Genomic DNA, 219 nt, shown 5'->3' on the forward strand with positions numbered 1-219 from the left:
AAAAACCAAAAAAAATGTGTTACTGATTCTTTATTTTTTATTATATATGCCAGTAAAACAGAGTCTGGAATTAGAACCAGAAAGAGTTGAGATTTAGTTTCAGTTTGTGGTAAGTTGTATTTCAAAGTCATTTCTTTCACCAAATGGATTCTGGATGAATAAAAATTGAAACATAAAGAGAAAATATAAAATTCACAAGACAGATGTTATTTCTGATAC

This window comes from Mandrillus leucophaeus, unplaced genomic scaffold (genome assembly GCF_000951045.1).
Source record: "Mandrillus leucophaeus isolate KB7577 unplaced genomic scaffold, Mleu.le_1.0 Scaffold1554, whole genome shotgun sequence".
Taxonomy (NCBI): Eukaryota; Metazoa; Chordata; class Mammalia; order Primates; family Cercopithecidae; genus Mandrillus; species Mandrillus leucophaeus.